Below are 24,864 nucleotides of genomic sequence, written 5' to 3'. Positions count from 1 at the left end.
TATTATCCTGCAGACGTATGGTTTTGGCATCAGATTCTGTAAACAATGCTTTTGGTGGCACTACAGATAAGTGCAATTAGACAATTTATTCCATCTATACTAAGAATTGGGCACTAGGGAATGGGCTAGATTTTAGGTGTGATAAAGTGATCTACTTTCCTTCTTGGAGCTACCCAGTCCCTGTAGCTGCTTCTTCGAACTCCACTTGAGTGAAACCTTCCTCCAAGAATTCTCCACCATACACTGACTTCTCAGATTAGTGTGCTTTCCCAGAGAGAGTGCACACTTAGCAGGCCTGCATCCCATGACTGCAATACCGAGTGTTCTCTCTAGATGTGATAAATATCCAAAACCACTGTGAAACTAAGTACATTTTATTAAAACCTTGTTGTTTAGTGGTTTTATATTTTTGAATATGTTGTTCACATTTATTTTCATGTATATAGCAGTGTGATCTTTCTCTAGAATATTCAAAGACTGAATGTTGTCCATTCCAGAGAAATATAGTTGGTTTTCAATACATGTACAAATGAACTACACTGCATGAATAAGAGTACTAATGCTTTTTAGATATCAATATCTTGCATACTAGCATAAATCGATGCATTTTGTTGTTAAACAAGCAACCTATCCACCCCACAACACACACACACACACACACACACACACACACACACACACACACACACACACACACACACACACACACACACACACACACACATAAACACTCACATGTACACACACACACACACACACACACACACACACACACACACACACACACACACACACACACATATTAGAATAATTGTCTGTAATATCTTCTATACATAATTGACACAATTTTTGTAGCAGACCACTGCCTAATCACTGTAACTCAGTGTAATCACTCAGTAATCCAGTATGCTGATGACTCTACAATAATATGCACTGCAAATTCCAGCTCTGAACTCCAGCAGAAATGCCCTTACCTCTACTGAATCTTGGGTGTTTAACAATCATCTTGCCCTAAATCCAAAAAAAACTAAACTAGTAATTTTTAGCCCTAAGAAAACCACTCCCCTAGATAAAAAAAAAGTCTTCAGTATACAAGCCAAAGAGAATACCACTGTAGAAGTTGTCCCACACACTAAATTACTAGGCATTATTATAGATGAAAACCTAAACTTTGACCTACAGATAAACAGTAACATCAAAACAATACACCAAAAGCTCTGTATGCTGTAACGGCAACAACACTTTCTTAGCCTCTCTACTAGACAAACCCTTGCAACTACATTTTTATTACCCTCTCTCCTTTATGGTGCCCCTCTCCTCACTAATATCCAAAATTCTACAAAATCCAAACTTGATATATGTTACAACAGAATAACCACATTTGCCATCAAGGTCAAATTCTCATCCCACCACTGTAAGTCATTGAAACAATTAAGCTGGTTGGAACTCCCCCACCATCTCTCATTCACCCAGCTAACTACAGCACACAAAATAATCTACAGACCCACAGACTGTCCTGCTCTCTCAACTCTACTTGCCAAATACCAACCCAACAGGCAACTAAGATCTGAAATTCATCTACTTCTAAAAGTAGAAAAGCACATCTTACTGGCTGGTCAACTGCTCTACTCCTTCCCCGTTAACAAATGATGGAACTCACTTCCTCCTTCTATACGAAACAAGATTAGCACCACCACCTTCAAACAAATGCTGAAAAGTCATCTCAACTCTTCCTGGCTGTGTACCTGCTCTATAACCTAACCTCTTCCTTCTCCTTATATTATAACTAAATTCCTATGCTTTTTACTACTAGTGACTGATGATACTTTCTCCATATTCATTATTTTTTTCCTTTCATCACTTGTTGATACTGGTACAATAATGCTGATTAATTTATCTCCATTTTTACCACTCTGAATTCAAATGGCAACCAACTAAATTCCTGCTTTTATGTATATATTATGTATATGTTACTGTAATCAAACCAACTAAATTCCTGACGTATGTATATATTCTGTATATATTACTGTAACCACTATATGTAACACTGTTTCTGCTTCTGTACCAATTAATGTTTAATTTTTTTCTGCATCTATGTTCTTGTCTGAGCTTTTCTCCCCGGGCCTCCACCAAAAATGGGCTCTTTTAAGCCAAGTGGACTTTCCCGGTAAACAAATGCAATAAATAAATAAAATAAATAAACTGTCAAGCATACCAATTCTCTATGCTTGAGCAGAATATGCCAACATAAAGCTGTAACTTGGCAGAAATCTTTCATTTTTATGACATTATTCCAGTATGAAGGCCAAGTGAGACAAAAATGGTCAGATGTCTGTAGAATCTGGTAATTTGCTAATAATCATAGGTTTCACTACTGTCTATTGGCCCTAATGTAATCAAAGAACTTATACTCCAATAATTCTGGCTTATAGATCTTTTTAATTACACAGGAGTCTTCTTTTTAAAACTAGAAACATTTTCAAACTTCTGAATATGCAAAATAAACTTGTTCTAAATACTTGATATACAATTAGTTGGAAAGATCCCTCAATCTTCATTCATGTGGGGTTTATAACCAATTATTTTTTTAACTTTCAGATAATTACTGTTTAAGGAAAATAAGTCAAGTTGGAAGCAACTGTCTTCAGAAGATACATTTATTATAACTGCAGTTCTATTTGTAAATTTGTACATTTTCTTCATACAAACTCAAAACTTCTTATATGTCCTGATATATTCATATGAAACATTTTTCTATACTAATAAAGGTCTCATATACACTTTATATAGCATAATCATTTAGTCATTACCCCCAGTGGTAATGTTTCTCAATAAAGAATTTCTTTTACACATTAAATGATTTACATAGTGTCCACATGCTTTGAAAAGGATATTTTATTTGTTATTGTAATCCTTGGGTCCTTGTATTCTTCAAATGCTCCAAGCACAGTATCTTTTAACCTGATAAATTATTGGCTTTTTAAAGAATAATATTTTACATTTATCAATACTAAATTTTAAACCAATGTTAGATGCCTAGTCAATAATCCTGGCAAAATACTTGTTGATTTCATCATAATGATTACTATTACCTATTGTAAACTCAACCTGACACTCATCTACATACAATATATTTTGGATTCTTGAAGAAACCTAGGTTAAACAACATCAGCTCCAGTTTCACTTTAAACTGTAGATCAGATGTGTCACCTTAATACTTTGGACAATTATTGACTGTTGTTTTTCTGTTAACCATTTCCATTTCCAGCAGAATAAATAGAAATTGTACTCATGTTGATTAATACTCTTCAAATAGATGTGTGATGAATCAAAGGCTTTGGCTGAATCCAAAAAGACAATACTACATTTTAAGCCTAGATCCATAGCAGTAGTAACTTGATTATAAAATCCAGCCATATTTGTTATTGTGGAATGTCATTTAATCAAACCATATTGGTTCAGATAAATTCTCTCATTTGACCATTTTCAAGGTTCATCTCAAGTATCTGCCTTTCAAGCATTTACCTGAAATTGATGGGAGACTCATAGGCCTAGGTTTATTCATTACATCATTCTACCCTTTTTGTGAAATGGTGTAATATTCAATTGTTTTCATCCTTTTGACATTACCCCTGCACCAAGCAAATTATTGAAGAGTCATTTTAAAGGACTGCTTAATTCTGACTTAAGATTCATTAGCATAACTGCAGGCAATTGTTCAAGGCCCATAGTGGTATTTCTTTTTATTTTACTTAAGTTGAATTAACGATACTTTGAAAAATAATTGGACAGATATCAAACTGGGTGTTATCTTCAATTACATTCTTAGATTTACTAAATAAAAAAACATCATCAATGGTCTTGGCAATAAACTTGGATTCGTAACCATTTTGTCTCCTAAGTTAATATTTCATATGGTAGTTTCACTTAATTTCTGAATTGCATTGCTCATTATTGATGCTGCAGTCTCGACCCACATCAAAAAAATATGCTGTAGGGGAAATGTCAGTCATCCAAACTGCTTGTTGGTTCTCGTGCCAGCTCCCTCCCAGATGACCAAAAATAATGAGCCCCGCATCTCTGCTAAAAGTGTAAATTCAAGATAAATGCAGCACTGATATCTTTAAAGAAAGTGCTGTGGCCATCTGTACCCTCTATACCCCTTGTATTTATATATACTACCTCTGTGATCACTGTACTTTGGAATAAAAAGGAATAGTTTTTGTAGTGTAACTTTACATGTATATGTTTTCCATATTGCCTTTATATTTCATATGTTCATATTAGGTTGTTGAACCAGTGTACCATGTGTAGCCTAGTCAATGATTTATCTAATTTACCAATACATGCATTAATACCAGATCCATTCTTAATGTTATCCATTTATTATAAGGGCTAAAGCAGCCAGACCAGGGATGTACTTATGCTTTCTCATCCAGTCATCCAAGTTATGCTTCAAAAGGGTGTAGGAGGTTACATAGGATTGGATCTTTTGGAGCTCTGTAGGCAAGGTAGAGATTTCCCCTCAATAGTCAGTGGGAAAAAGAAAAGAGTGAGAGAGTTTAAATTCAAGGAGGACATGCCCTTGACTTCTTTGTTAAGGAAACACTGTGGTGTCTCGAACTGGGTCATATGCCTAGCAAAGTACATACCCAAGGGGCATTACATTCTATTATCTGACTAATAAGGAAGGAGTAGAGGGAGCAATGACTTCCTTGGAACTAGTAAATATGCCCATGGTGATTAGTTTGGCTATATAAAGGATTTCCTAACAACAGTGGTCATATAGTTGTCATAGGACAGCAGACAGTTAAAGAAGGTTCCCAAGTCACTAATGACTGAGTTGTTTTTTGCAGGAGGGTGTCACCTATGTGATTGAAGAGGAGTGTCCATGCTTGCCAAAGGACACAATACTGTGTTTTTGGCATTTAGCTTGAGGCTGTGACCAAAGCACCTCTTGCTAACATGAGTTAGACACCCTGGAGAATGCATAGGTCATCTGGGGTAATTACAATAGCTCTGAGTTTGCACTCATCAGCAGACTTCATCAGCCACAGCTTATTTGTGTCTGCTTTTATGTCTGGGAAGTAGAAACCAAAGAGGAGTGGTCCCAGGATCAATCTCTGTGCAATGTGGCTGTTAACTACTCTTTAAGTTGAGAGTGTGCCTGCAACACTAACAGACCATGTTTTGATCCACTTTTGTTATCCCATTGGTACCATGGGGGGTATATTTAACTGGATTAATGTGTCAATAATGCCTGAGTGTGGAATGTTATCAAAGATTTTGGCTAAGTCTAGGTTTATTGTATGGACCAATTTATTTGAGTCTAATGCCTTAGTAGCTTATTCAAAAACATCTACTAGGTTTAAGAGGCAAGGTCTGCCTTTAACAAACCCAATTGGTTTGGGTCCAGGGTTGGAAGTCTGCCTATGTCCTTATTTATGAGGTCCATAATTATGTTCTCTAATGCCTTAAAGATAAGGCTGGTGAGGCTCATAGGCCTGTTGTTGCTTGTGCTGGTTGTGGGTCTCTCTTTGTGAAGTAGTATGACTACAGCACTTCAACATACTTCTAGCACAAATTCATTGGAGAGGCTGAGACTGAATAAACATAATCAGGAATCAGCCAGGTAGTGTCTGGTGATGATATGAAGACAACTTGGTAAACTGTCAGGGCCCAAGGAAATAGCATTTTTAGCCTTGGAGCAAGAACTTAGGAATTGCTTGGAGGTGATTTGGGGAGTGGTATATGCATGTTAAGATGCTGTGAATAATTTGTGGGAGATGAGGGAGGTAAAGTCTGAATTTAATTTGTCAGCTAGTATATTACAAAGTCTACAGGGGTCAAGGTTATTGCCCTGCATTATAAATCTGAAGATGAAATGACTTCTTAGGAGCACAGAGATGCTCCTGCCAGCTAGAACATGCAATTCGGTGTTGGATCTAAAGGAAAGGTAGATATTATAACTCTGAACTGCAGGGGTGCTTTTGCTGTTCTGAAAGAATGTTTCGGTAACTACACATATATCAATACTTTCAAAGGTCAGGAATGCCTGTAAGGAGTGCATTTTTTGCTCAGGCTTCTAGTACTGAGCAGTGCTTTTTTTATATGGCTTTGATTATGGCTGGCTTTGTGGGAAACAAGGCACTATGGAGGAAGAAAAAGTCTTAGCCAGTATACAAAAAACACAAGTAAAGATATGCAGACCTTCCATAGAAAAGCACTGGGATTGTCAACCATCTCATTACAGCCTGATATATAATGGATCTCCCTAGAATGTCACTGATAGTTAAGCCATTAATTAAAATTAATTACCTTTTGGTTGTAGTGCAGCATCATTCTTGGCAATGGTAGGATACTGGTCTATGTTAGTTTCACTTCCTTTTCAGATGCATATTCTGAGAGCTCCATCATGTCCAACTTCATATGATCCAAGAAGGTGCATCTCAAGTCACTCACTAACGCAAGTGCAATAATTAAGACATACATATGAGGTAAAATGAGCTGAGGACTTTAGCTATGTTACTTATCCTGGCACCTGAAAGGCAACTAACCATTTCCCCTATCATTGCTTAGACTATTGAGTGGAACATCTGTGTCTCTAACTGCAGAGTCACCTATAACCAGGACATTGCCAGATGAACTAGCTTAGTCTTGCTGTCTTAAAGGCCTCTACATAATTAATTATGTGACCCCTGTTAGTATTTTCTGATCAAGCTGTATGTTGGATACAAGCTGTTGATGCTGATTTGTGTGCAGGAAGTAAATATGAGACTTAGGCTGATACCAAGTCTTCAGAGTCGTAGCAGGCTTAGGCAAAGATTTTTATTGGCATCACCATAAGGCAGTTTAGAGCTGCAGTCTGTGGATGCTGCATAGTTGTAGGTTGGGGTAAGATAGTCTTAAACTTACTGCACATAGATGGCTGAAAAAGGGATGTCACCATTGGAGTTAAGTATTTACACCCTTCTTAGACAGATTCCTTTGTATAAGTTCATTATTAGTGAGCATGAGGTAGTTCATATACTACCATGGGATTCTGTGTGTTATAAGGCTGGCAATAGTTGAGTGTTGTATGTTGACTCCCCATGATCATCAATGCTACTAGATTTAAAGTTAGTAAGGATGTATAGATGGGCTGATGAAATATTATAGCTGTGGAAGTTTGTTGGACTGTTTGTTTGCAAAGAATAAGCCTGCACTGCTCAGTGCAATTGGTACTCACTCTATGCAGATCATCCCATTTAAGTGAAAGCTTGTGCAGCTTAGTAGAATCAGTTTAAAAATGGATAAGTAACTCACTGATGCTATAATAAGGTACCATTCCTATAGCATAAGGGAGACTTTTGCTTGTGTGTAATATACCAGTATAGAAATACCAGTTCTACAGTGCTGCAATCAACATGGCTCTATGTAGTAAATAAAAGATAAGAAAAAAATAACAAATAAAACTTTAGTAAAATCTGAAGCCCAAGTACTATAAAACACCAGGACCTGTAGTAATCTGTAACTCATTTAGATCAAATCACAAACTCATTGTAAGATCCCGTGGGTCAAGCAGATTCACTTAAACCAGTTATTTAAATGGAATAAAACAGTATTAGCCAAAAGAAAGCAGTTTAACATGACTAAGAGAGTATAAAATAGTAGCAGACAGTACAGAAGTAGCTCAAAATGGCTGTAATAGCTATGTAACTTAAAGGCAGAGAAAGACAAATTTCCTGGATTTTTCTTTCTTTGTGAGTTTTTTAATTGACATTACTTTTCTTATTGTCCTTTTCTTTATATTCTGTTTTTGGGTAGTTTCAGTTGCTGTCTGATTCTCATCTATTTCTGGCTTGATTTTCATTCCCACTCCTTTCTTAAATGCTTCAACTAAACTAAGCAATGATCTCATCTTAGACTTCTTCTCTTTATGCTTTAGTTTGGATGTAATGAGGTCAGCAAATATGCATGCAGTCCTATGAATACAGACATATATATGTAATCTCATTCAGACCAAGGGTTATATAACCTTGGTAGGCACTGTCAATATATATGTATATATATATATATATATATATATATATATATATATATATATATATATATATATATGGGTCTACCTGATAACATCGACAAGCGAAAACACCGATAACGAAATCACCGACACCACAAAACCGAAAGTTCAAAAACAGGAAACTTCACATGCCTGAAAAACCACAATCCTGCCAATCAACAAACAAAACAAATCCCCTGTCCAAAAAGCACACACACAACACAAGCACACCAAAAACCTTACAAACCTACACTAAACCTTACATACACAACTATCTATGCACTAACCTTAACCCAAACCCTAACTCTAAGGTCTGCCACTATCACACACTCACCTAACCCATGCCCTAACCCTAACTCACTTAACCCACCCCTAATCCTACAGTCTGTCACTATCACACACTCACCTGACCCATGCCCTAACCCTAACTCACTTAATCTGCCCCTAACCCTAACTCCACACTTACCTTAACATGCCGATGTTCTCAGCATCGGGATTTTCAACTGTCGATCATCTCAGTTGTCGATCTTCCAGTGTCGGTGTTCTCATCCTCGGCGTTTTGCAGTTTTGGTGTTATCAGGTAGACCTATATATATATATATATATATATATATATATATATATATATATATATATATATATATAGATATATATATATATATATATATATATATATATATATATATATATATATATATATATATATATATATAGATAGATATAGGTCTACCCTGACCCACCAAATTTTTCTGAAAGGCAATTCTTTTTTTTTTTTAATCTTTTTATTAAATTTAAACACATGAAAACATTACAAACATTCTAATGTAAGTTTTGAATAAATAATTATATACAATATTTACACTTGGCCTAATATGAGGAATATTTCATAATAAATAAATAATAAAACTGTTCATTTACCAATATACATTGAAAATATTTAAAAAACATTCAGTCAAAATTATAGAGAATGAGTTGTTTTAAGAGTTTCTATTAAACCAAGAATTTTGATCCAAGGATTATCAGTCCATTTCGTGGGGTAAATTCTTGTTTCCTTGACTTTTATTTCTGTGAAAGCTGATTCTTCCAATAATAAAAGAAACTCTTCAAAGGTGGGTGGTGCAGATGATTTCCATTTTTGAGTTAAACATTTTCTTGCCACTGCTATAATAGTCAAGAGGAGATAAAAATTGTTTCTCGTCATAGCATTCATGACATTTGCATTCAATAGAATTAGGAGTTTGGATAAAGTAAATGTATCTGAAAATAAAGCTTGACAAAATGTACCTATGTCAACCCAATACTTATTAATTTTATTACAGCCATAAATGGGTCTATATTAAATTCTTGAAAGCCGACAATGTCAAATCTGACATTGTCGACACGAGAATAGCAAAACTGCAGAACATCGAAGAGGTAAACAGAAATCTCTGTAAAGGGAGATTTCCATTTACTTCAATGTAGTGCGGTCTCAGAGTTGGTATATTTAAGTAGCAGGGGGTGTGGGGGATGCAAAGAGGCTTGCCCCCTGCCTACACCATTTAGTTTTTTTTGTTTTTGTTTTTATTTTTTTTTTCAGAACATTCAATGATTAACAGTTTAATCACTAAGGGTTGACCTTTAGTGATTTGAACTGTTAAATATTCGATGTTCCAATATAGACCCCCATAAATAATGTCCCAATACTTATTAATTTTATTACAGCCATAAATAGTGTGTTCCCAATCAGCTGAACATTCCATAGAACATCTCCAACAAACAACAGTGGCAGATGATTGTATTTTAGCAACTTTGTTGGGAGTATAAAAAGCTCTGAGTAAGAATTTCCATGCAAAGATTTTCTACATTTGGAGATTGGAAGTTAATTTCACAGAGGATAGTAGATTGGATTTGACTTCTGGGGACAAATTTAAAATTTGACCTTTATCAATAAATTTCCAAATTTTTTGTTTGGGTATAGTTTGTAATTTATTAGAACTTTGTAAAGATTAGAGATTAGGTTAGGCCACTTCTGATTGCTGTATATCAGATTTTGAATATGAAAAATTATCTTAGATTTAGTTTTAAATGAAGAGTTATTTATTATTCTACAAAGATCATGAGAAAGAATACTATGCAAAATAATCCAATCAGAGTCTGAGATATTATAAATATTTTTTTTATTTCATGAGTCTGTAATACTGTTAAATATTTTATGCAGTGTTGCCAACAAATGAAATGTTTTGAATCCCAGGCTTGGAAAACATTTTTGCAAATTCTGTTGGTAAACATTTTAGAAATCCTGAAGGGGATTAATAGGTCCCACCAGAGTTTTACATCTAGGTTTGAGTTTATAAATGTTCTAATATTGCTATACATATTATTTATTATGTTTAATGTGGTAGGTTTCGCAATATTATATTGTAAATTAATGCCAATTATATACCATAGATTGACATTTTCATTATCTACTAAGAGATTACCCGCTAATTTGTTTTCATTTAAAAAAAATGATTGTATGAAGGGATTTCCATGCAGATGAGAAATTAGAATCTAACCAATTAATGGCCAATTTGAGAATGGAAGCTTCAATATAAGAATCAAGATCTGGAAAGTTTATCCCTCCCTATTCCCAGGGTCTAATGTGATGGTAAAGTACAATTCTATTTCTTTTTGGATACCATAAGCAATTTAATAAGATTTTGTTAAAGTCATTTAATATCATTTTACTTGGAGACATAGGAATGGCTTGGACAATATAATTTATCTTTAGGAGTAAGGTCATCTTTATTAATTGTAGTCTGTCTTCAAAATTTAAAAACAATTTGTTCCAATTTTCTATTAGTGATTTTATAGTAGATAAAGTATTTGTATAATTTGTAGTTATGGTTATATTAATGTTCTCACATAAGGTTATTCCTAAGTACTTTATGGATGATGCTAATGTACCAATTATGTGATTTGAGTTAAAATGTGTGTTATGTTTTCTATTTAATATCATATATCTAGATTTTTATTACTTATTCTTAAACCTGAATTAAGATAAAATTTAGCAGTTTGTAACTCTAATTCTTTGAGAGATTCTTCTGAAACTCTCAAAGTTAGAAGAATGTCATCTGCAAAAAGCATGATTTTAGAGTTGAATTGACCATGTATTTTAATACCAGTTATTTTTGGGGATTGACGAATAGTAATTGCAAATATTTCAATGGCTAAGGCAAATAGAATAGGAGACAAAGGACAGCCCTGTTTAGTTCCTTTGGTAATTTTTATGGCTTCTGAAGTAAATGGGCCAAGTTTTACATAAGCAAGGTTGTTACTATATAGACTTTTTATCAAATGTATTAATTGGGAGGGAAAATCAAACATTTTTAGTGATTTATAAAGAATGTTCCACTGTAATGTGTCAAACACTTTATCGATATCAAGGGCAATTAAAAGAGCCTCTTGATTATCTGTATTAATAACATCTATAAGAGTGAGAATCCTTTGAATGTTGTCATGTGTTTGTCTGTTGTAAATGAAGCCTGTTTGATCTTCATGTATAATGTTTATTAAGGATTTATTGATCCTATTTACTAAAATGGTAGTAAAGATTTTATAATCGTTGTTAAGAAGTGAAATAGGTCTATATGCACTACACAAAGTTGAATTTTTATTTTCCTTTAGAATAGGAGTAATTAGAGAATATCTCCAAGAGGGAGGAACCAAATGTTGAGAATGAATTACATTTGGAGCATTGTGAAATAAAGTTAAGGCAGGAATTGGTAATAATTTATATATTTCATTTATGATTCCATCTATTCCAGGAGCTTTATTATTTTTGCTTTGCTTGATTTTATCAACTATCTCTTTTAATTAAATTTGTTGTTGTAAGTCTAATTTTATTTTCTGTGGTAATTTGTTTATATTAGATAGTTTATATCAATATCTATAGAATCTGAGTTAAGAAGAATATTGGTTTGAAGATCAGAATAATGATGTTTAAAAGCCTTAAAAATATCACTAATATCTGAAACTGCTCTGTTATTTTTACCCTCATGTATAATTTTTGTGATACTATTTCAATGGATTTTATTTATTCTCATTGCTAAATTATGTAAATGTTTAGGAGACATCAAGTATGAGTTCATTTTTAATTTTTCTAAAGCTAAATTGGTCTTCTGTGTTAATATTTCATTATATTTTTATTTAGTTGATCTATTCCTTTTTTTCTTTGTGGATGCATCGATGGAATCTTCTATGTTTATATCAATTAATTGGTTTTGTATATTTTGCAGTTCTGATTCCCATTCTTTAGTTTTGTTTGTGTACCATGAAAGAATTTTGCCAAATAAAAAACCTTTAATGTATCCCATAACATTACTGTATTTGTATCCTCTAAAAGGCTAGTTTCTAGAAAATAATTTATTTATGAATGTAGACATGGTTTGAATTGCTTTAAATTAATAATATTGGGAGGAATTATAGTTGCTGAGTTTAGTTTTTTAAAGTCAGATTCCATTTTAAGAATAAGGGAATTGTGATCTGAAAAAGGACATGGTAAAATTGTAAAATTAATTACTTTTGTGTTTAGATCTTGGGATATGTAAAGTTTGTCAATTATAGTTTGAATACTGGATCTATAATCTCTGTGTGAATATGGTAAAGAGGTATTTTCTTTATAAACAAAGATGTCTATCAAATTTAAGCCACTTGTCCAGTTTTTAAGAGCTTTCTCTATCGGAGATAGATGAATAGGTCTACTATTTATGGTCTCAGAATTATCTATAATGCAATTAAAATCTCCACCCAGAATAAGGACCCCTTTTTGAACTGTATTGATTAGATTTATATGTTTCCTCACTGTTGCCATTCCTATACTTGTAAACCAGTAAATATTAGCTAGAGTCCAGATTCTGTTAATATATTTTATTATTACTATTGTTAGTAATCCTTCCTTATCTTCATATTTAAATATAATTTGAGGCATAGTGATACTATTTTTCCATAATATAATGGTACCACTTGTTTTTTTCTTGTAAGATGAGTGAAATAATATTGTATATTCCTTGGGATTCCGCATGAATTTATTGTTAGCCTTAAAATGAGATTCTTTTAAAAATATTACTTGTATCTTGTTGATTTTTAAGTATTTTAAAAGATTGGTTCTTTTCCTTGGATTATTTAATCCATTAACATTTCGAGATCGTAATGTTAATTCAATTTAGTATGTTGCATTTGAATGAGGTCTAATAGTGATATTAACCAAGACTGAATGTTGTATAATATTATTAATAATTATTGCAGATAATGATATTGGTAATATGCATATTCTTCCTATGTTAGTTTGGTAGTAATAGTTTATCTTAGGCCAGACTAATAAAAAAATAAGAAATTATAATTAAATATATATTTCAAAAGAAATGAATTAAACATAAAGCCCAATTTCAAACATGGAGTGAAAGTCACCCCTAATCTGATAGATGTGAGTAGCTCTATCAGATTATCCATCAAACCAAAAGATAAATCAAACAAAGTGAGCTTGAGCTCCACTATGAATGCAGGAGAAAAAATAATATAAGTTAATTGAATTAAAGTTAATAATAGAAGAAAGTGATTGATATCCCATTTTCCTTATGCAAAAATGTGAAAAAGAGTTTGTGCGAATAACCCTTTATACAATAATAAAATAACTATATCTAACCCTAACTAATAATAACATTAAATCAAGACAGGTACATACATAAAGAGCTGCTTAAATGTGACATGACATCGAACCATAAAATTAAATATTACTAACACTATAAAATTTGATATGAACTAATAAACAGATAAACCTTTGTTGAATCAATTTTATAAATATTAATTTTAAGATGTTATAAATTATATTTTGATATATTTCTTGTTCACTTCTGATATAACAGGTCACGTTTTAGGAAAACTTTGCAAGACCATTTAATTTCAAGATACTTCCCTGAGAACATGGGAGTATATAATAATCATTAAAGACCTTATATATCTTCTAGCTTACCTTTTTTCACTAGTCCAATCAATCTTGATAAGAGCTTAAATGACTGTTAATAACTAAGATGCAATACAGAGTTCATACTAGATATCACCTTTATATCTCTTTTAATTAAATTTGTTGTTGTAAGTCTAATTTTATTTTCTCTGGTAATTTGTTTATATTATATACATTTGTATCAATATCTATAGAATCTAATTTAAGAATAATATTGGTTTGAAGATCAGAATAATGATGTTTAAAAGCCTCAGGAATATCACTAATATCTGAAACTGCTCTGTTATTTTTACCCTCATGTATAATTTTTGTGATACTATTTCAATGGATTTTATTTATTCTCATTGATAAATTATGTAAATGTTTAGGAGACATCAAGTATGAGTTCATTTTTAATTTTTCTAAAGCTAAATTGGTCTTCTGTGTTAATATTTCATCATTATATTTTTATTTAGTTGATCTATTCCTTTTTTTCTTTGTGGATGCATCGATGGAATCTTCTATGTTTATATCAGTTAATTGTTTTTGTATATTTTTCAGTTCTGATTCCCATTCTTTAGTTTTGTTTTTGTACCATGAAAGAATTTTGCCAAATAAAAAAAACCTTTAATGTATCCCATAACATTACTGTATTTGAAACTTCCAAAAGGCTAGTTTCTATAAAATAATTTATTTCTGAATGTAGACATGGTTTGAATTGCTTTAAATTAATAATATAGGCAGGAATTATAGTTGTTGAGTTTAGTTTTTTTAAAGTCAGGTTCCATTTTAAGAATAAGGGAATTGTGATCTGAAAAAGGACATGGTAACATTGTAAAATTAATTACTTTTGTGTTTAGATCTTGGGATATGTAAAGTTTGTCAATTCTAGTTTGAATACTGGATCTATAATCTCTATGTGAATATGGTAAAGAGGTATTTCTTTATAAGCAAAGGTGTCAATTAAATTTAAGCCACTTGTCCAGTTTTTAAGAGCTTTCTCTATTGGAGATAGATGAATAGGTCTACTATTTGTGGTCTCAGAATTATCCATAATGCAATTAAAATCTCCACCCAGACTAAGGACCCCTTTTTTAACTGTATTGATTAGATTTATATGTTTCCTCACTGTTGCCATTCTATACCTGTAAACCAGTAAATATTAGCTAGAGTCCAGATTCTGTTAATATATTTTATTATTACTATTGTTAGTAATCTTTCCTTATCTTCATATTTAAATATAATTTGAGGCATAGTGATACTATTTTTCCATAATATAATGGTACCGCTTGTTTTTTTCTTGTAAGATGAGTGAAATAATATTGTATATTCCTTGGGATTCCACATGAATTTATCGTTAGCCTTAAAATGAGATTCTTTTAAAATATTACTTGTATCTTGTTGATTTTTAAGTATTTTAAAAGATTGGGTCTTTTCCTTGGATTATTTAATCCATTAACATTTTGAGATCGTAATGTTAATTCCATTTAGTATGTTGCTTTTGAATGAGGTCTAATAGTGATATTAACCAAGACTGAATGTTGTATAATATTATTAATAATTATTGTAGATAATGATATTGGTAATATGCATATTCTTCCTATGTTAGTTTGGTAGTAATAGTTTATTTTAGGCCAGACTAATAAAAAAATAAGAAATTATAATTAAATATATATTTCAAAAGAAATGAATTTCAAAAGAAATGAATTAAACATAAAACCCAATTTCAAACATGGAGTGAAAGTCACCCTAATCTGATAGATGTGAGTAGCTCTATCAGATTATCCATCAAACCAAAAGATAAATCAAACGAAGTGAGCTTGAGCTCCGCTATGAATGCAGGAGAAAAAATAATATAAAATATATAAAATAATAAAATAATATAAGTTAATTGAATTAAAGTTAATAATAGAAGAAAGTGATTGATATCCCATTTTCCTTATGCAAAAATTTGAAAAAGAGTTTGTGCGAATAACCCTTTATACAATAATAAAATAACTATATCTAACCCTATCTAATAATAACATTAAATCAAGACAGGTACATGCATAAAGAGCTGCTTAAACGTGACATGACATCTAACCATAAAATTAAATATTACTAACTAAATAACAGTATAAAATTTGATATGAACTAATAAACAGATAAACCTTTGTTGAATCAATTTTATAAATATTAATTTTAAGATGTTATAAATTATATTTTGATATATTTCTTGTTCACTTCTGATATAACAGGTCACGTTTTAGGAAAACTTTGCAATTAGGACCATTTAATTTCAAGATACTTCCCTGAGAACATGGGAGTATATAATAATCATTAAAGACCTTATATATCTTCTAGCTTACCTTTTTTCACTAGTCCAATCAATCTTGATAAGAGCTTAAATGACTGCTAATAACTAAGATGCAATACAGAATTCATACTAGATATCACCTTTATAAAAGAGTGCGTCAATCTGTCAGCTTATTTTTTAATTTGAGATTTTCACATAGTCAGTGAAGAGACATATGTAAGAATCAGAATCATATAGAAAATTAAAACATATAATATTCAGTTAACTATTCTTAGCTTGACAAATGAAATAAAATAATAAACATCTCTATGATATAGGGGAAGATATTATACTATCTGGTTGAGTAGAGAGCTAATGTAATAATATCAAAAATAAATCATTATTAGTCACATTTTAACATATTTAAATTGCTTTTACTGTCATTTTAGTATATGCACAAAAACAGTTCAAATACATTAATTAGACAATTATATGTTAGACAGACATAACTTATAGCCGCAATGTTTAAAGATAAAAGCTAATTCAAAAGAATGAGATTAGTTAGACATTTTGTTCTAACTAGAGTAACTAATATCTTCTTATTTTCTTGACACACAACATATTTACACAGTTACTTGGAAAGCAGAGTGTCAGGACCTGCATGAAAAACTCTGACAAACATATTTTCACAAAATTTCCAATTATTTACCACTTGTGAAATGACAATAGCACAAAAGTCCTATTTAACATTTTAATGCCCACTGAATTTGACCTCAGTAGCCAAGAAATTAAAATGTGCACCAGAATGTTTGTAAGATTTAGTACTGTCTTAAATCACCACATACACATGGGCATTATAGTAACATGTCATGGATTCTGAAAAGGTTACTGCCTGAGGCTAATGAATTTGTTCCTATTAAATGAGGAATAGCAAATATGTTTGGATACAAATACCAATGACAAAGATTTGTTTCACCAATAAGCAAGATCTTTTAACCAATAATGTAACTATCAGAAATAAATAGTATAGCCTGAGTCAAGATAAGTAAAATTTTCTTGCATCCTTCTGACAGTACTTACAATTCGTAAGTTAACAAGTCTGATGGACCTTAATAGTTCTATGCCTAAGTAGTTTCTGGAAATGTAGAGATGTTGAAGTGATACTTTTAGAAAATCTTATGACATTAATCAAAAATAGCCTTTAGTTGCCTGAGTTGTCTGCAGCATTAAAAAAAAAAAAAAAGAAAAACAAATATTATTTTAATTTCTCATTTCAATTTTACACACTTTTATCCCCAAACTGTTAGTCTGAACATGCCACTACTAAATTCCCATCTTTTTAAGTATAGTTTTGATACACAAATGTTGGGTTAAAAGAGCTACATCCTTACAAGAAATATGTTTATCTTATGTATCTTACAACTTAAATGCAAAACTCTGATTAGTCAGTGCAGGAATATAAAAAAAAGCATGCTCATGATAATATTATCATAGGCTAGCAATCATAATATCTATCTGATTAATGCAGGTTCACAAAAAAAAAAAAAAAATACCAAGATGATTGACGATCCTCTAAGTCTAAATGCATGTACAAAAGCAAACTAATGCTTATTTGTACAGGGGGAGTATCAGTTCCATTTCTAAACACCTTATCAGCCTCACTTCTCACCAACAGGTATGATTTGACTAGTGCCATGAATGACACTAGTAATAATTCAGTATCAGTGAGTGGGGTAGGTGATCTTTGCAGTGCCATGTCTGCCTGCATGAGTGTTTCCTTTCCATTAAGACATCTATTTGTGCCTGTCTTTAGGTATATGGGCATGTACAGTAAAGTCAAGATCTTCATGGCATTTGCATACAAACAATGTCCTTCTGCATCAAATCCCATTGCTGTACATTTGCAACTGTGCAATAAAGTTAATCATGTGTACATAGTAAGGGGACAGCAGTACATTAAAAAGAATCATGCATACATTGACAGAAATGAACACTGTAAGTAGAGTCCTGAGTAGGGAATGTCACACTAATGCAAACATTGAACATTTCAAGAGCACACTTTATAGAACCTATGCATGTCATTAGGCTCCATCTAACTATCTCCTCTATTACAGTCTGATAAAATTGTCTAATCTGATTACTGTCTACATATAATTTATCTTCATCTACCTCTAAGCTAACTAACATGCCTGTATCCTTTGCTTCCAGCAAGTTATTTCTAACATGTCTATATATGTTCTTGTCTACTCCATGTTCTACTATGGTATATGATGTAGCAAGTGTGTAATAACGTATTCGTCTTTACATGACCATCTAAACTGCAGTTTGCATGCAATATTAATATGTCATGTAATATGTAACCTTGTACTTATGAACTGTACTATAATTCTGTATATAATACTATGAAAATATGCTTACAATTCATAACTCATGTTATATACATGCTTCTGCTTTATGATCCCTGCTAAAACAATCTATGCACACAAGCCAGAACACAAAACAGGAATTGTACTAGGTGCACTGAAACATCGGAGTGGGTAGCATTCAAATTATGTCTAAAACATGGGAACTGCTGCTGCATTTAAATAAATATATATTAGCTGTGTGTCCAGTGAATGTCTTAAAGAGTGTACATGTCTTAAAGAGTGGACATGTAAGCAGGCTAAAATATATGAAATTAGTCTTTTGACTAATCAAAATGGATAATTAAAGCTGGACGATCCTAGGAAATCCTGTGTTAATATTAAAACTAGCCCTTATAACTAAGAAGTTAAAATTGTGTTTCCCCCTTTAAGAAGATCTTCAAACAGATCACGTATGTGCATAGCTACGTAACTATGGGGCAGATTCTTATTATTTTGTGATGTCTCCTCATCTAAAAAGAAATGCTGCATATGGTGATTAAATCTTCTACTTTCTAATTTTTCTCTTTTATGTTAAAATTATTTCTTATTCATACGCTATGTGTTTAACTGGTCTGCAAAAAAACAAAACAGGGAATAGGGTATAGTTAACAATAAAGAGTGTGCATCTGTAAGAAGTGAGATGAAGCTGTAGTTGGCTTCACTTTACATGAATATAGAGAAACGGAATTTGTTTTATAAGCACGTACAAGGATTGTTGTTTGTTAAATGCTGTGTAAAGGAAGCTTGAGTGCCTACATGTGCTCGAGATGTAAAAAAGAGTGTGAGGATATTTTGAACCTGAAAACCATTACAATACAAAATGTAGACTTTTTCCTTTGTAGATTCTGTGTCCCATATCAGTGATGGGCATGACATTTAAGAAATCCCAGAGAATACAATTAATTAGTAAAAAAATCAATTTACTTTAAAGCATTACTTTATAAAAAAAAAGTTAGTTTCCATATCATGTAAGTAGTGAGACAAATCATTACAGCAGTGCTAGGTTAATGTTATTAGCTTAAAAGGCTAATGATTAGTGAAATGAAATAGACATTTGAGTATGGGTCAAAGCTAAACCATGACAAACATAGCCCTCCATTTATGTATGTTTATAGATTCAGATACCTAGAAATTATGAAATACTATATGTATAAAGCAAGTTGTCAATAAAATCATGTACTAAATTAAAAGTTAAAAAAGACATATAAATATGCATACTTTTATCTCTCTTTGTTGAGAAGATTAAAATTCAAGATTTAGTTGATACTTTGAGAGATTTGGAAGTAGCATAGCTTTTAAGCTCAGTTTTCTGTGCCTTTTTCCCTACTTCCAACCAGTTATTTTTCTCAGGAGATATTTTTAATGTGGAAGAACTTGACCAGTTCATATCTTCAGGAATGTGGATTATATTGTTGTTTCTGATGAAGGAGATGGTTTCTTCTATAGTGTTGAAAGTTTTTAAGTCATTTGAGAAAAAAAATCAGATTTTTGCTGGGTATATGAGATGGGTTTTTATTTTATTTTATTTTGTTTTGACAACCTTACTAATGGCCAGGCTTTCTTCCTTTGCTCTAGAACTCTTGATGAATAGTCATTGTCAAATCTTATCTGGTGCTGCTTATAGGTTAGTGGGCTCTTCCTCCAAACTAACTTGAGAATAAGATCTTTGTCCAGATATGATATAAATTTAACAATTATGAACCTGGGAAAAGCAAAAGCTGATGATGGCATTGATTTCCCAATTGCTCTGTGGGCTCTCTCAATATCATTAATTCTGGGAGCCAAGTATTTAAGAATAAAATTATGTTCTAACCCTTAGCCTTTACAGGAAGACCAAAAATCCTAATATTAGTTCTTCTTTCTCTGTTTTCTAGGTCATCAAGTTTGTTGGTTAACCAATTATTTTGTTGGGAGAGAAATTCAACCTGGTTCTCTTCTTCCTTGAGCCTTCCATCGATATCAGTAAGTGATGTTTCAATGTCTATTAATTTGGATTGTTGTTGTTGAAGAATCTCTTTTAAGATGTCAGTTTGATTTTGACCTTCAAGTTTATCTGTAAATTTGTCCATCTTTAATGAGAGATCCTGAAGAGTGGAAGACATATGTTGTATATCCTTATTCAGTAGTGAGTCAGAATTCTTTGTGTTGCTCATTTCCACAATTATGTTTTTTCTCCAAAATATTTTGACAGGAAAATTTTTAGGTAAAATCTTCAAAGTTGGTATATCTTTAGATTAGTACTTTACTAACAGTTTTGTTTTGTTTTCAAAGAAATTAGCTTAATTTCCTGTAATTTGGTGTAGTTTTAGGAGCTCAAAATAATGCTGCTAACAGTTGGCCATTCAGGGCCCCCCCACCCACCCAAAAGGCAATCCTGTGACTCTGTTTTTGCAAAAATGCATTTATCCAAAAAGTAAATTGCTCTTTGGGGTGTATCTAGCAAACCAAACCTGTTAGAACAGGAAACACAAATTGATTTATAGCTTGAACTTCATTCCTTGTTATTGAGACAATTTTCAATATTAGCTTTAGCCTTTGGAAATATTCCTTATTAACCTTTATTCACATGTGTTTATGTTTTATTGCTGACCCTTCATCTATTTCCAAATATTCATACACTCCCTTTTTCAAGTTCCTTTATTTCACATTCCTGCCTCACATTGATAATTTCTTGGTGCTGAAGCTCTCCTGTTATAAATGTTGCTTTTGCACATTTATCGAGATCAAATCTCATTTTTTTATCATCTGAGAAAGCAAATACAAATAAAACAGCAGCCTGTGCAGCATCCAAATGAATACCAAACTTAGAAAGAAACAATTTAGGCTCACGCAGTGTACACCTTGAAAAGACAACTCTTGGATCACAAATGTCTCCAAAAACAGGAATAACTGAACGCTAATAAAATATTCATTTATTAAATATCAAAGTAAAGGTTGAGTGCTTTCATCCCTAATACAGTATGGGACTTCATCAGAATCATACTATCAAATCTTGGTCGGTTTAAATATTCTTTTTAAACAATCACATGTTAACTTTTATCCAATCACAAAACTGAAACCACTAATTAAAAGCCATTAATTAAAATGAAACAATGTTGTAATGATAGTAAAATATCAAATGACTTTTCAAAACATGCAAAATATGCAGTGAATAATAAAAATGTTGTTATTATGAGCATTTTAAAAATAATATAAGAAAGCAATTGAAGCTAGGTGTAATACAAGGTCTGGAACTTAGCAACCAGGTCTCTATAGTTCCAATATTAAAACTGAGGGCCAGTGCTATTTTTATGTCTTTTCTAAACAAACTTTCTTAAGTTGTTTTTAAAGTGTTCATAATAACAAGATTTGTATTATTCACTGCATATTTTGTATGTTTTGAAAAATGGTCTGATATTTTCCTGTCATTACAACACCGTTTCATTTTAATCAATGCATTTTAATTAATGATTTTTAATTAATGGCTGCAGTTTTGTTATTGGATAAAAGTTAATGTGATTCTTTGAAAAGGATATTTATGAGTTGTTCTTAGTTTAGTCTCAACTTTTCTGGTTGCTATTCCCTCCCATTTCATAGCCTCTATATTTCAGGGTTACATGTCTCTATTAACTCTTTTATCACTTCAGTGTCAGTGTTATAGTATTCAACAGGATCTTCATAAATGTTTCTCCAAAATGTGTGTTTTTCATCTTTTTTTTGGTGGTCTTTCTATTGCTTTTGCTTTGTTTTTCAATTCTCTATTAAACCATTTTTGGCCATCAACAAATTGTTTTGCACTTTTCCTTTATAATTATATTCATTTCTTCTAAATGTTTTTCTGCCTGTGCTAATATTTCTAATTTATTATTTGAAACAGTGTATGATAAATCCTGATCTGTTTAATAGTAAGTGCTGCTTTTACCACATCTGCCATTCTATCTTTGTTCCCTTTTCTGTATTCTTCTAACAGTGGTACTGCTTGTCTTTGCTACTTTATAGTTTTTTCTATTCAGTTTTACTGTGGCAGAGTTTTGGTTATGCCATTCATTTCCTTTGTTACTCTACCTTTTTATTAATACTTTATCTATTATTAGTTTAGCTGCCTACAACTATATTGTATTTATTTCTGTTTTAGCACAATAGTTTTTCCGAATAATCCCAATTACTGTTTCATCTCTTTCACCAGTCTTCTAACATGCTGGATATTATTTACTTTCTGTACGCATTTTCTTACATTTAGCTTAACATGTCAATACACCACTATTAAATGAAGCAAGTCTTCCCTTAGATGGCTTTCTTCTGGACTGAGATCATCCTTTTTGTCCTCTGTTTCCAGCTCTTTCTCTTGCCATGCACTTCTAACTAGATTTTCATGCACACCTCCTTCACAAGATTCCAAAACATCACCAAATCATAACTTCTTCACATCCATCCTGATCCATCTGCTGCTTCTCCATCTGGGACATTTTTGTCTCATTAAATAAGAATGTTAACTACTGCAGAGTTTTCACAGATTCCTATTCTTTCTCTTGCTATATAATTCTAACTGGACTTTTAAGTGAGTCTCCTACAGAAGGCTCCAAAATATTACCCTGTGGCATATCTTCTTCAACAATATCATTCTCCATGTGCTGCTCTTTATCTTGTGGACTCATTGGTCATTCATGATGCAATATTGCCTGTGCTAGAGATCCCACACTATATCCTTCACTGCACAAATAGCCTTCAATTTCAGTTTATTTAGTTTCTGCCTCACTGAACTTCATTTTGACTTACATTCCACTTTTGTGAAATTATTATTTTTTTATTGTGAACTGTATCATATTGGGATGACTTTGCCTACATTTCTCTTCAAATATCTTTGGATCTGCATATTTTCATAATGATCAGCTTGGTTTTCTTCTCTGCAAAAAATATCACACTGATCAGATTTCTTTTATTTTCAATATCTATGTTTTATTTTACACCTTTCTATAACCTCTGTTTTTGTTCTTCATCTTTTCTCACCTCCTCTTTTGGCAGCCCAATGTTTCATCATCTATATAATGTTTTGTTCTGATCTATTAAAGTTCTTAAATTATCCTCTGTAGCTTTTAACAGTGTTTCTTGTGCATGTTTTCTTTTTTCCATTATGACTTTTTCTGTAATATTAGAAAAGGTTCCTGCTATCCTTGCATCCATAAACTGGAGAAAGTGAGTATCAGAGAAAGAAATAAGGAAGGAAGGAAGGAGTTTTACACAATATACTAAGAGAACTGGTGCACATTGTGAACAGTGATCTCCTGCTTGGAATACCATACAGTCTTCTCTTAAATGTTGTGTGCATGTAGGCACTGCAGCAGTATAGGGTTTACAGTGCTACCCTGTCTGCATCCACATTGTACACCCATTGCATCATGTGTGTTATTTATGCAAGACTATGCACAATTCTGTTGGTGATTTCCTGTCCCCAGTATCTCTTGAGCAAATGTTGGACTGCACAGACTGTGATGCTGTCTAGCTTTTAACTAATTTAACCACTGACTACTTCCTGTACAATATAAGACATGGACACAGTTTCAGACTTATACTACAGATTCTAATATAATACCTGTACTTTCTACAACTGCATAATTCTCAATGCCACCATATTCATAAATGCAGCTTCTTTCTCTGCAGTGATCGGTTTGCAGTGATGCTAATGTACTGAGACAGTGCTTAGGAAAATATTAAATCTACATCAAGATGCACTGTGTACTGATAAATTCTATGTCGTATTATCTGAATCAGATACCTGTCAGCATTATAGGTGCAATATCATATGATGGTTTGCTGTATGCAAGGCAGCTCTGAATCTTACTCTTTGTATGTATAGTCTGTTACTAAATCTATGCAATTTATCATTATTCCATAAATGTTACTTCCCTGCATGAATATGAATCTTATGGATCACTAGAATTATGATACACCAGATTTGTGAGCAGCAGAGGTACCCACTATCCCACTTCTGAATGCCATCAAAGTGTGTGTGTGTGTGTGTGTGTGTGTGTGTGTGTGTGTGTGTGTGTGTGTGTGTGTGTTTGTGTGTGTAATGGCAAGTTTAGCATACTAGGTGCATGAATAGTCTATTTCTATTAGTTTTATTATGTAAAAATCATATCAAAAACAGCAGTTGCAATAGCCAGTATATAAAAAAAAAAAAAAAAAAAAACTTGAGCACAACAGG

The sequence above is a fragment of the Protopterus annectens genome, chromosome 10.part0 (genome assembly GCF_019279795.1).
Source record: "Protopterus annectens isolate FY-2018-M chromosome 10.part0, PAN1.0, whole genome shotgun sequence".
NCBI classification, from domain to species: Eukaryota; Metazoa; Chordata; order Ceratodontiformes; family Protopteridae; genus Protopterus; species Protopterus annectens.
Note: the sequence above shows the minus strand (reverse complement) of the source record.